Raw genomic sequence first — 13,388 nt, forward strand, 5'->3', positions numbered from 1 at the left:
GTTTAGATACAGGATTTGGGCTCACTTGTTATTGAGACAGGGGCCAGATGTGACTGAACTTTACCTCTAACTTAGATCCAATCCCATCTGCCTTGAGTTCAGATATTTGATCTGAAGTTTTCCCTTGGACTCATCTCTGATAGAGATTGTAGTAGTGGACTCTGGGGGATGGTTCCTCCAGGGCACAATTGGGTACCACTGGTGAAACACTAGAGAAGCTTGTACTGATGTTGATGCCTATGCTATAGGAAGACATAGCTGGACTCCAAAGCTGTCAGCCAGATGGCTCCATACAAACACTGAAGTTTAGTAAGGCAGACCAGGTACAATGGGTTTGGACTGGTCCTATGTGCAAAGGTAAGTCTATTTGCCTCATAAACTTTGTAAACTATGCTTTCCCTAAAACAGTTCTCCCTCCACCTGTGCATCAGTCTATGACCTCTTACCATCCTGCATTCTCTAGATACCAATCCTGCCTCTTTGGATCACTCCCTTTCCTGTCAGATTCCAGGCTTGAGCTTTCCCAGATGCAATTTAAAAAACTGTGCAAAGAATCAAGTGGTACTAAAAGTTTTTGAAGCCTTATGAAACTTCAAAGAAGAAATAGAACAAGATTGACAGGCTAATATTGCACATGCTTTACCACCCCACCCCTGGTCAAAAAAGAAAAGAAAAGAAAAGAAAAGGAGCAGTTTACGTTTCATCCAACTGCATTTACATGAAACAGTCCATTTCAGGAATTTATAATAAAAGCAAAGGAAAAATGTGCTAGATTTTGAAAACGAGAAGTAGATGGCAGAAGTCCCCATTTACTAGGCCTGTGCGAAGCAGCTAGTATTCACTTCGTATTTGGATTCAGCCAATTTGGGGGGACAGTGATTCAAATCGCTGTCTTTATTCAATTTGGCTGAATCTGATTCAGAGCTGGAAGGGGTTGGGGGGGGCTGACAGGGGTCCCCCCATGGTCCTCTTCCTGCTGTAGCAAACAGGGACTGCCCAAATCATCAAAGCTCTCCAAATCTTTGCCAAAGATTCAGAGACCTTTGAATCAATTAGGACCTTCAAATTGGACCCTGATTTGATCTGGATTCAGAGATTTGGCTACTGAATCAGGCCAAATCTCCTCCAAATTGAATCACCACCACCCAGGCTTCACACAGCCCTACCATTTACTCAAGTAGCCAGTGGTTAGTGAATTTGTGCAGGATGCAAGATATCCGAGTTGATGACTCCCTTCTCCTTAAGGAGATGGGCATCCACATCTGACATGGGAGTACCCTAACTGCCAGGGTATGTAGGCTATTCAGGAGTGGAGGACTCTCAGTCTGTCCCACTGTTGTTGTTCCACTTTTATATGAAATACCTAAATATTCATCGAACCAGGGAGAGAATGAAAGAATGACTCCATAGCTGGGGCTTAAACTCCAGTCCTGGGTGGTTTAAGATTATGTTCATATCCTGCTGCCCCCCCCGCCCCGGGCAAAAAGAGGGAAAGGACAACCTGTCACACAAGTGCTACAAGTGGCATGGGCATCCTCAGTGTGTGGCCTGCAACAGATCAGAAAGGGGACAGGCAGCATAGCAGCAGATAGGGCAGGAAGCAGAAGCTACACACAGGGAGTATGGGGCAGGAAACAGAAAACAGAGCAACAGATCATGCAGGAGAACAGAGTGGAGAGCAGAAAGAAGAGCAGCAAACTGGGTAGAGGAAGAAGAACAGAGTGGTACTCAGGGTGGGTGCAGGGCTAATTTGTGACATACTTGCCAAGAAGGTTGCCCCCCACAGCTTATATAAACCTCCTGTGCAAATACCACATGCAAGGGCTTAAGGCATCATTCTCTCCTTGCCTTTCTGAATTTAGTACCCATTTCTCACTCCTCCAGAGAAAACTATTTGTTTAATTTTATCTGAATTTGCAGATAGTTTATACTGACCAAAACCACATTTGCCAATTAAAATATTCACCAAAAAATCTCCCAGATTTACTATTTGCTGCTAAAGGGTAACTGGAGGCATGCTGATGTGTTAAAGGAGGTTAATGCCCCTTGAACAATTGGGACCGCAACACCACAGTGCAAGGCATTTCTAAAACTCTTATCTACCCCTTATACTATGAAGTTTGGGATAAAATCTTAACTGAAAGTGGTTGCCTTTTCCTTGATAAATTCCTCAGCTTTGCAGCTGTGACCTGCCTGTCCTGTGGCATATTTTTAAATATGTTTTTTTACCTAGCATTAATAACAACTCAAATAATTAAAGTTAATCATTTAAAAGCCAGTCTCCTTTTCACTGGTGAATGCTATTATGTTTATAGAGCATGTAATACAATGAGGTCCCAAGCTGCAAGGGGTCTTTTGGTGTTCCTGAAATATGTTTCTAATAGTAATAGCTTTTAAAGAACAAAAAAGAGAAAACTCACCTTCCTTTTGTCTCCAGTCAGTGTCACTATGGCTGGGTACAGACATTACACTTCTACCAGTGTAAGTGATTGGAAATTGCCCTATACCCATAACAGAACAGAAGTTTGAAACATATAGACTAGCTTACAACTGGCAGAATCTTCTCTAAGATTTGTTCCCCTGGACCCACTCCCAAAGGGCAAATGTCTGTTCTGTTTGCTACTGATCTAGACTATGCACCTTAATAAAAACCACAGTACAAGCTTACTTGGTTATAGGCTTTTCAAATGCCTATACCTAGCCATACTGACCCTGGATACATTTACATGTTTTGCAAACACTTAACAGGAATATTCAACTTACAAACAAAGCCCTTCTCAAGATATAAAATAAAATCTACAAAAGTACTTCTAGTCCTAGGCTTAATCCTGTTATCTTTATCCATAGCGTTCCTAGCTCACAATTTTATTACAGATCTCACATTTTTTAGGTGTTTGTCTTAAATCCTCAGATACTAGAGTCAAGTGATAACTAAGTGAGAATCTTGGATATTTTTTTTTCCAAAGGTACTTTGTAGCCATCTGATTGAAGAGAAAAGCACGGAAATATGGCCTAAGCATAAACTAAAAGATCAGAAAGCAAAAGTGCAAAACCAAAAAAAATCCTCTCAAAAACCCTTGTGACTTTAAAACAAGGTTCAAAACTTTGAGGGCTGATCTGTAATCTCCCTACAACTTGAGACTGACAGTATTGGGCATAGTTTAAGGATATCCAATTCAGATATATCTGTGTAACAGGAGTGGTGCCCCCTGGGGGTGACAAACTCCTGAGCTGCTCTATCTCCAAGGTCCCTCCCTTTGCTCTCGCCTGCTTTGCCTTGTTCCTATTACCAAATTGGAAAGGGAGGCTGCCCAAGATTCTTAGAGTGAGCCTTTAGCCTATTCTCTTGCCCCAAGATCCCTCTTAGATCCTGGCCTGCACATGCCCTCCAAAGGCACCTGTTGCCTTATGGGCTGATCACGGCCTCTAAACTCCCTTGTAGCAGTGCCCATGCCTCGTAGGTGTTAACAGTTAATCCTTCCATGGGCACCTTGCCCCTCTACAGTGTTATGCCTTCGCACCCTTGTTGGTGTCTCAAGCTTTCTAGCTTTTGCCCCTTTCCTCTAGCTGAGCCCTGGAATCTAGGCTCACTTTGCTAGACCTGACTCCTGGGTTCCAGCCCTTGTCTTTCCCTCCTAGGCTGTTTTCTCTGCCCTTCCCTGGGCTTGCCCTGGCTCTGTTTGGGCCCATGGCCCTGTCTCTGCCCTGCTCTGGGTGATGAATCTGCTCTGACTCCAACTCCATGCCTCTCTGGAACTTCTGGGACCTCCTTATTTACTCTACAGTCCCAAACACAGTCTCCTGATTAAACTCAATGAAAAACATAATCTCACTGGCTGCAACTTAATTCTCCAAGCCTCCTGGCTATCTAATAAAAGCACCATCCATACTGGTTGTAATCCACCACCAGCTCTTAGCTGCTCACTTGTAACTCACAGCATAGCAGGACTGCACTCAGTCTCAACCAGCAGGCATCCTGCTGCAGAGCTCCTAATACTTTGGCTTCTAGGGCCCGACTGCCTGACTTCGCTGTAGTTCAGGTTTATATGCCATCAGAGCCCTGCCCCCTTCCAGTCAGATGACTCCCTGGGCCATCTGTAGGAGCTCTATAATGAGCTTGCTGTACTGGCCTTCCAGGTTGTCTACAGCAGCAGACTTAGCAGTCGGTTTCTTGCTGTCTCCCTAGGTTACTCTCCTATTGTCCTATCACAGTGCTACTCACATGGCAGTAGGTACTTCCCATTATGGGTTTTGGCTGCCTGTTTCTTTACAGCTAGCCACACTCTTTGTCTGTTTGGGCTCTGTTTGCCCCTGTTTTGCTCTATAAATAACAGGAGCTGTAGGTTCCCTATTACAGACTGTGACACAGCAATTGAAAGAAGCATGTTAGTGGAAAGTGGGCAAAAAAGCTTGTTGTAAAGCAGAAAGAAGAATTTTAGAAGAGGTAGAACAAACAAAAAGGTGAATAGAAAAGGAACACGCATTACTTTTTTTCTTCTCAGATCAGGTATGCTGCCATTTATGCTTGTAGCAGGGGCTCAACATAAATAACAGAGCACCATGACAGGAACATCTTTAAGGTAAAACAAATCACCAGGCTACTTTTAACAGCTTGTTTCCTCTATTATAAATTATGCAAATGGGACAGGTCAATCAGCATTCATCCATCCATGCTACATAAGCATGGGACATTTATTTCTCTTGACAAGGAAATGTCTTAAATTCACTTTTTCTTAGAAAAGTTTTATGTTCAAAATGTACCTCTGGGGGACAAAAAAAAGAAGAGATTTACAAAGTCTAACTGGCTGGACCTAGCATTGGCAAGGTTTCCTTTACCTGAAAGATGGCAGATATGATACTCACATACTAAAAACATCCCAGAACGTTGGATCTGAATCTTTTCTCCACAATCAGAAGGATGCACATTTCCTTTTCTTTAAAACGATTTTTACAAAATGAGATTTTCATGTAATCCCAGGACTCTATAATCTGCAGCTTTATGCAAAGCACCTAATATTGTAAGACTTGTTATGAAATCATGGGATTTCATTACATACACAGTGGGTGCATCTGCACGTGCAATTAATTCACCTGAATAAACTCTGGAACAATTTGTGATGGACTTTGTTGCTCCTGGGTGTACCTTTGAACATGTGCCTGGGACCACAGCACGTTGAGCTAGGGCAGAGAAGTCCTGGCAGGGAAGGGACCCAAAAGGTCAGCCTGACAGTACAGGACTGCTCTAACCCAGCTCAACGTGCTGCAGAGGGGCTGGCTGGGGCACGAGGGTGATCCAGTGTGGGGCTAGCCGGCAATCAACCACAGCCAGCTCCATCACTGCCTACAAATGTGTTGTGGCACAGTAAATAATGCTGCCACAAGATCGTGCAAGTACTATCCTATGGCAGCATGTATTTGTTTACTGCAGCCTAATAAGGCTGTGTGTGTAAGTGCTGAGACTTTAATGTGGAGCTAATTAGGCAGCTCCACAATTAATGTCTCATGTAGATGTGCCCAGTCTAGCCAAAACTTGCAAATTTAGGTCATGTCTATACAATAAGTTTACCATGCTCCACAATAGTGCCCTCTAACATTCTGCATTGTTTCAGAGGGGTATCTCCTAAACCAGAAGCTATATGGTCACATCTGCATGATGCTCAGTGTAAGGGGATGAACAGGGGGCCTGGCCCGGGCGAGCACCGAGCCGACGCAACCCGACGTGGTTCGCGGGTCGTGGCTTATGGCGGGCAGTGGAAACTTAGCCCCTGCAGAGACCCGGAAGCAGCAGGTGCCGGAGCAACCGGTATAAGAGGAGCTCCGGACCAGCCCAGGGGGGCAGTGGATCCGGAAGTAGCGGTGGCCGGAGCTGAAGCTGGCGGGAGCACGCTCTGGCAGATCCGAGCCGTGTGGAAGGGCGGACAGACCTTCTAGAGTAAGCAGGGCTCCCCAGTGGGGCTCATAACTTAGAGAAGCGGGCCCGGCAGGGCCGAAAAGGGCTCAACCCCGTGTGGAGTAGCAGGGGCCCTGTACGGACCGGAGCTGTGGAGGACAGCAACGGGGGGGGGGGACACCGGGAACAAAGAAGTCACCGGTACCCTTTTGCGCTTTTTGTTCTTTTCTTTCTTTAACTGGGAAACGAGGGTGGAGCAATCCCGTCGTGGAGTAAACAGACGGGGGGGATTTCCCCACCCTTCAGCAGATGAGGTAGCGCTGACACCAGTGGTTGAGCCTTAAAGCCAGCATACACCCTAGGTGCCCTCAGCCGTGACTTCCTTTCTATTGACTTTGCTGTGTTTTATTTTGGTGTTTCCCAGAGCATCATAAGTGGATGACCGTTCCGGTTGGGCGGTCCTTCCTGGTGGTTCGGGCGAGGGTATAGGGGTGGAGGAGCCCTCAGAACTCAGGGACCCTAGAGAAGGGGAGAGTCTCATTACCGGACTGTATGAGTCATACCAACTGGACCAGTAGAGAACAGCATCAAAGTCGTGGCAGGAGAGGCCAACGCATACGTTCGTCCAGTCCGGGGTGAGTCACTCCTTTGTCTCTTTGGGAGCGGTCCCTAGTGAGGTGGTTGGCCGGCGGCAGCCAAATACGGACTTAAACCTCCTCACACTCAGGATGAACTAATTAGCACTGATAAATCACAGTGCCAATTAGCTTGCCCCATGCTAATTAGCCTGAACATGAGCTTTTACCAACACTGCCATATTGCTTCCACTTCCCAGAAGGTACATGAAGTTGCTCCTTTGAAGCATGGTAAGTTTACCGTGTAGATATGCCCTTTGTTGTCCAACTTTAGACATTTAAATTTAAATGAAGGCATATTGGACCTCTTTCTTGTTCCTCATATATAGATGATATGTAGTAAAACTTGCCAATTTTTGCTGAAAAACATCTCTAAGGCATGGCCATTCTTATCCATTTCCACCCTTCTGCAGAGAGACAGATGACAAAGTTACAAAGTTACTCCAGATGAGGATTTGCCCAACTGATTTTAAATATGTAACACCTGGCTTTTCCATTGTGCTTGCCTGCTTCCTTATTTCCTGAAGAGCAAAAAGGTAAACAAGGTTCTGTTAAAACCTAACCTAATGGAGAAGCTACCTGTAGATCAATGATCCACACTCCACCTGGGTGTAGCAGCAACGCAGATCAAATCTGCAACCAGCTGATCACATGGCCAATTAGTTCCTGATTGAAAAATTATGGAGCTAGCTCATTCTTAAATCTTTGAAGTTGCTGCATTTCAATGGATAAGGCATTGAATAAATCACTGGTGCATCTACACATGTGCTTTACTGTGGAGTTGACTAATTAGCTCTGCAGTAAAGAGCCACTGTGCACAATATGCACCAGAATTTATTGCTACGTGTTAATTGCATGTGTAGATGCACCCACTGCCTACTGTGTCCATTAGAATGAAGAATACTCATTAATACTCCTGTGAGCAATTATCACATTGTACACTAAGGTTTAAAATGATTATGCATGAATTAACCACTAACAACATGTTTGAAAACAACCATCTATGGGCAATTCTTGCGCTAGCACTGGTGAAGTCTGTGGGGCACTAATAGACCCCAGCTGAGAAACATCCCCAGAGATTTTCTATTAATATATCTAGTAACAAAAGACCAATAGCTGTAATAATAGGCCAGAGTTGCCAACTCTGTGTATATTTATGGACAACCAAACTTTTTTTTATGATGGGTGGTGTTAAATCCCTAAATCTGAATCTGCCCCATGTTACTGCCACCTAAGGCCTGGCAGAAAGATTACACTTACGTAAAACTTATGTCAGTAAAAAAAAGTTTGGTTGTCAGTAAAAATAAATTATTGGATTGGCAACCCTGCAACAGGTTCTCCCCTTGCCATTGTTTTTTTATTATTACTATTAATGGTGATTAACAATTAAATCCCAACAGAAGTGCTAATGACTTTCCCAGCAGCACTGGACCGAAGGTCTGACAACATCCCTTTTGAATAGCACATTACTCTCAGTTCTCAGTACCTGGCTCTAACTTCTTTGTTACAGTTTCCAGTATATATGATACTGCTGATGTTTCATTGAATTTAAAGTCATTTCATGATGTACCAAACACCAGGCTTCTTGATAGCACATAATACTTCAGGGGGAGTGAACTGTTTTTGTACTGGATCCCACAGACAACAGTAAATCTATAATCCTTGAACAGCTCCATTACTATATACCCGATAATCTGTAAAGTATAAACTTGCCCCATGGTAGAGCTGGGAAAGGAACATCTATATGGCCAGACCAGAGAAGCAACCATATTGAACCACCCTTTCTCCTCACACACATGTGACATTTTAGAAAGAAACTTTGTATTTTGGAGCACCAGAACATTTAATCCAGGGATTACAGAAGAGAATCACATGTTGTAATAGGGTACTGCAAGATTTTTTCCTTTGTATGGTAGGTGCCCATATACAAAAGAGAGCATTTCGAAAGGATTGGTTCTACTACTCTTAATATTAAAACTAAGCCTATGAATTCTACATGAATGACCCTCTAAAGATTTCAAGTTTGGGCAAGCCTCTAAATAGTGATTCTTGTTTGTCTGAACAAACTGACTCTTGAGAAACTCCTGAATGGTCATAGAATCATAGAAAATTAGGGCTGGAAGGGATCCCAGGAGGTCATTTAGTTCAACCTTCTGCAGGACCATCCCCAACTAGATCATCGTAGACAAGGCTTTGTCTAGCCAGACCATACAAGCCTCCAAGGATGGAGAGTCCATAACCTCTCTGGGTAACCTGTTCCAGTATTTTACTACCCTCCTCATGATAAACCTTTTCTTACATGTAACCTAAACATGCCTTGCTGCAACTTGAGACCATTGTTCCTTGTTCTGTCATCTGCCACCACTGAGACCAGTCTCCATCCTCTTTGGAACCCCCCTTCAGGTAGCTGAAGACTGTTATCAAATCCTCTCCCAGTCTTCTCTTCTCCAGGTTAAAACCCAGTTCCCTCAACCTTTTCTCAGATGTCATGTGACCCAGCCCCCTAACCATTTTTGTTACCTTCTGCTGGACTCTCTCCAATTTATCCATATCCCTTCTGTAGTGGTGGCCCAAAACTGGACCCAATACTCCAGGTGTGGTGTCACCAGTGCTAAATAGAGGGAAAGAATCACTTCCCTCCATCTGTGGCAACACTCTTACTAATGAAGTCCAGTATGCTGTTAGCTTTTTTGGTAATAAGGGCACACTGCTGGCTCATATTCAGTTTATTGTTCACTGTAACTCCCAGGTCCTTTTCTGCAAAGCTGCTGCCTAGCCAGTCAGTCCCCAGCCTGTACCAGTGCATGGGATTGTTCCATCCTAAGTGCTGGATCCTAAGCACAGCACTTGTCTTTATTGATCCACAGGAAATTTCTTTTAGTTCAATCCTCCAATCTGTCAAGGACTTTTTGAATCCTAGATCTACCCTCCAGTGTATCTACTACTCCCCACAGCTTGGTGTCATCTGCAAACTTGCTGAGGGTGTACTCCATCCCATTTTCCAGGTCATTGATGAAGATATTGAACAAAACTGGCCCCTGGGGCACTCCACTTGAGCCCAGCTGTCAACTAGAGAGGGTGCCATTGATTACTACCCTCTGAGCCCAACAGTAAAGTCAGTTTTCCATCTACTTTACAGCCCATGCATCCAACCCATACTTCCTTAGCTTGCTTGCAAGAATGTGTGGGAGATCATATCAAAAGCCTTGCTAAAAATCAAAACATATCCCATCTACTGTTCTTCCTGCATCCACAGAGCCAGGCATCTCATCATAGAAAGCAATCAGGTTGGTCAGGCCTGATTTGCCCTTGGTGAAACCATGCTGACTGTTTCTAATCACCTTCTTCTCCTCCAAGTGTTTAGAAATGGATTCCTTGAGGATCTGCTCCATGATTTTTCCAGAGACTCAGGCGTGTCTGACCACTCTGTAGTTTTCTGGATCTTCCTTCTTCCTTTTAAAATGGGCACTATGTTTGCCCTTTTCCAATAGGTCCTAGGAGAACAAGACCTATTGGGGGTTTTCCATAACATCCTCTTTTTGTGGCAGCTAGAAATGCATTCAAGGTAACTTCTCTCAAGAAGTGTTCCTGCTTTCTCTACTCAGAAAGGAAGTGGGGGCAAGATGCAACCAAAGATTTCTCAGAAGCTTAAGAAAAATCCTGTACATTAGCTTGCTGTTGAAATGGGCACAGACTCAGATGGCTTGTTATTTTTAGCCCTGTATCATATTGTCTCCACAATTCTAAAATAAGATTTTAAGAAAATTCTTCACTTATCAGTCAGGTTGCATCCTTAGCATCAGTCGTAGATCTTGGGATTTAACCTATTACAATAGGACTCACGCTAATTGTGTGAGGAAGGATGGCCTGGCAGTTTAAGCAGTTGGCTGGGATTTGGGAATTCATTTCTGGCCTAATACTGGCTCCCTGTGTGAGCCATGTCACTTCATGCAGTTCCCATTCCAGTCAGGGCTCCTATGTTTTAATTCCTCCATCTGTAAAGTACTGATTCTTTCTTCTCACCCCCATATAAGCTCTCTGCATCTTACTACTGGCCTGTATAGTACCTAACATAATGAGGCTAGTCTTGTTTGGGGTCCCTATGTAATGCAAATAAGTCTGCAAAACCATCAGCATACTGATTTTCAGGGCATCTCACATAAGGAGAGAGCTGATGTGCTACCTGAATAGCTTTATGCTGCATGAGTGCTTGTGTTTATAGGAAGATGGCCTAAAAATACACACAGCACTACAGAGCAGGGCAGCAAAGTCAAACAACATGTCAAGTAACATTTTAGAGCTGGGAACAGCAGTTTTATGGAAAATTTACCTCAGTCCTGTACACTGCTGCTGCCTCTGTGTAAATCCTGTTCTGAACCTGCCATTATGATGATAAGCAATAATCTCTTAAAAAGTGAGACACCAATGGACTGTGCAAGGATATCCGTGCTAAATGGATTTCTCCTAGTGCATAAAGCTCAATTAGAAGATGGCACCCAAGAGCAGTCTCTTCTGCTTATCATCATCCAGTCCTATTATACACTTCAGGAGAGGTTAAAAAGGACAGTAAAGAAAAATTACAGGCCTTTGCAAAATAGCTGGCTGCAAGAGTGCAGTGCTCATTACCAATCCTCTATCAGCCCCCATGTTGTCAGCTCCTCAGTAGTAAAACTTTTTTTTCATTAGTTAATAAAGACCCCCCACCTTGCCAATAAGAATATCCCCAACTGTTGCCTTTTTCAGTCCATTACCTACTTTACAGTCCAGGTGTTGGTTGGTACAGCTTGCTTTGTTGTATTGTTACTTGTAGGCTAATTTGCAAGACCTATACAGAGCATTGCTTCTCAATTAGAACAGGACCTGTTTGCAATACTTGATATAAGGGGCTGTCAGGATTTATTAGCCATCTCACATTTCAGATTTAAAGGTCAGCCATTAAAATTCTTTCTTTCTGAGCTGAAATGTGAGATTCAGATGTCTACTTGAGGCACATCATTTGGTATAGAGATGAAATGCAGGTGCTGGAAGCCACTGTGCACAACCATGTAGGAGATCATATGCTTTGTAAATAATGTAACAACTCAAACCAGACCTTCTGAGTTTTGTACTGTCTGCTCACAGGTGTTGGGAGACAACAGGGCATATCAGGGAATCGTAGAGAATGAGGGCCAGAAGGGGCCTCCATAGGTTATCTAGTCAAAGCCCCTGCCTGAGTTATGACCATCCCTATCCAAACTATCCCTTACAAATCCACCAACTTATTAGTAAAACTACAGTCAACCTGACACAACCCTCACACATATGAGGTACCAAAGAAATACCTCTCCAAGGGTCTGTTTTGTCAGCTTAGGTGCCAGCAGTGTACTGAATCCCCTGCTATCCTCAGTTATGACCTAGCCCTGAGAAGTACTAGGTACCTTTTATTAAGACCAGTGCATGCTCAGCTCCCACTGGCTCATGGACAAACAGCTAAAAGCTACTAAATTATAACCTGGGTCAAGACAATACCGCTGCAGTGGCAGCTGTATTTTCTATGACCAATGCTGCATCAATACAACTCCACTGCTTCTGGTTCAGGAGCCTGCCCAAACCAGATGTACTTTAGGCAGCTCAGTGTAGTGCTGCACATGCGCCAACAGGCTCTGCCTCTGAGCACTGAACCAATGTGGCTGTATTCATTTCAGCATAGAAATGAGGGGCCTGGCATGGACATAGCCCATTTCACTGTGGCACTGCCTGGGCACCATAGTGAGTCAAGTGCACTATCTTAGGACAGGGGTATAGGATGTAGCCATGTTGGTCCAAGGACATAGGCAGACAGGGCTCTTTGGGTAAATCTGATATCTTTTATTAGACCAACTCAAGTAGTTGGAAAAAATTCTCTTTATCCCACAACAAATATTTTCAATTAGAGATAAATTGTTATTATTAGGCATAATTGTTATAATTTCACTGGGATACCCAGACAGGTTTCTTCAAACTGGTACTCATGGGACATTTGGTATCAGGGCAGCATAAGACAGAAACTATTTGTGCCACATGCCTGAAGGCAGCACTCAGGGCACCCTGACAGTAGTTACGCTGTTGTATAGTAGCACTGGCCAAGCTGCCAAACCACAATTACTTTCTCTAGTATGCACTTCAGCTCCCAGGCTCCAATGTCATTCAGACAATAGGGAAAAAACACTCTTGGCATCTCTACACTCACAGGCCATGTCCACATGAGTGAGGTCGTTTGTTTCCCTGGGGACAAGAAGCAGCGGCACACTTGTGCTACTGCTGTTTATCCCTAGGGAATGCCCGCTCCACGCATCCTCTAGCATGCGGCAGGTTACTAGGGCTGTACTAGTCCCTGATTTGATTCGGTGGAGATTCGGTGGCCGAATCTCTGAATCCGAATCAAATCAGAGGACCCTTTAATCTCTCCGAATTGAATCAGAACCCTCTAAATTGATTTGGAGAGATTCAGAAAGATTCGGTGATTCAGACATAGACAGAGCTTTAAAAGCTTTTTCTACATACCTCGAGGTATCAGGCTTATGAATGCTGTGGCGCATGGAGCAACCCACAGAAGCATGGGAGGCTCTCCAGCGTGCTCAGCAGCAGACCCAGAAGTGGACCAGAAGCACTTCCAGTCCACTTTTGGTCCACCAGGGAGTGTGCTGTGGGGCCCACCCATGCCTTCCCCCCCCATTCAGCAACTGGTGCCTTCTGGGTCTGGGGGGGCACCCAGGGTCCCCCATGAGGTCAACTGCTGAGCTGCGGGGCTGTCCCCCCCCCCACTGCGCTCCCTGGTGGATGCAGAAGTGGACCGGAAATAGTTTCGGTCCACTTCCAGGTTCGCCACCAAGCATATGGAATTC

The sequence above is a fragment of the Crocodylus siamensis genome, chromosome 4, assembly GCF_052110815.1.
Source record: "Crocodylus siamensis isolate JL-2025a chromosome 4, ASM5211081v1, whole genome shotgun sequence".
NCBI lineage: Eukaryota > Metazoa > Chordata > Crocodylia > Crocodylidae > Crocodylus > Crocodylus siamensis.